The sequence below is a fragment of the Felis catus genome, chromosome X (genome assembly GCF_018350175.1).
Source record: "Felis catus isolate Fca126 chromosome X, F.catus_Fca126_mat1.0, whole genome shotgun sequence".
NCBI classification, from domain to species: domain Eukaryota; kingdom Metazoa; phylum Chordata; class Mammalia; order Carnivora; family Felidae; genus Felis; species Felis catus.
In genome coordinates, this window is record NC_058386.1 from 103,750,221 (window position 1) to 103,751,105 (window position 885).

Below are 885 nucleotides of genomic sequence, written 5' to 3' on the forward strand. Positions count from 1 at the left end.
GTAAAAGTCATTATATATCTTATAATGGTTTAGAGCATGTGTTCTGGAATTGTCCTCCTAAAGATAAAGTTTTGGTTCTGTCACTTACTAGCCTTGTAACTCAGAAAAGAATTTAACCTTTTGCAATTCAATTTTCTCAACTGTGAAATGTCAGTAATCATTGGACTTATTGTTGATTTCTTATTTTCTTCTGGGCAAGCCAAACTCTTTGGAATGATAAAAAGAATAAGAAACTAATCTAAGCAATTGGCTGCATAAATAATCCATTACCAAGGCATGAGGAGAGTGAGCATCTCCTAATTTTCAGTCCTTGGTTTCATTCTTAGAGCTGTGTTGGTTGAGGCAATGGGAATATATAGCCATCAGACTTAAAAATACACTGGTTTATGCTTGCTTCAGCAGCATATATACTAAAATTGGAATGATACAGAGAAGATTAGCATAGCCCCTGTGGTTGGACCTAGAAAGCACAATATTTAGTCAGTCAGAGAAAGACAGAGAAAGAAAGAAGTCAGTCAGAGAAAGACAAATACCATTATTTAGTGAGTCACAGAAAGACAAATACCATATGATTTCATTCATATGTGGAATTTAATAAACAAAACAAATAAGCAAAAGAAAAAAAAATAAGAGAAAGAGAGAGAGGCAAACCAAGAAACAGACTCTCAACTATAAGAATAAACTGATGGTTACCAAAGGGGAGGTGGGTGGGAAGATAGGTGAAATAGGTGATGGGGATTAAGGAATGCACTTGTGATGAGAACTGGGTGTTGAATGAAGTGTTGAATCACTATATTCTACACCTGAAACTAATATTACACTGTATATTAACTAACTGGAATTAAAATAATAGCTTAAAAAATATGTTGGTTTGACCAGAGTTTG

The 885-nt window shown here is 34.1% G+C and overlaps 1 pseudogene; it reads left to right on the plus strand.

The window, feature by feature from the left end:
- Positions 1 to 386: 386 nt before the first annotated feature.
- Positions 387 to 480, plus strand: LOC111558831 (annotated as a pseudogene).
- The last annotated feature ends 405 nt before the right edge of the window (positions 481 to 885 follow it).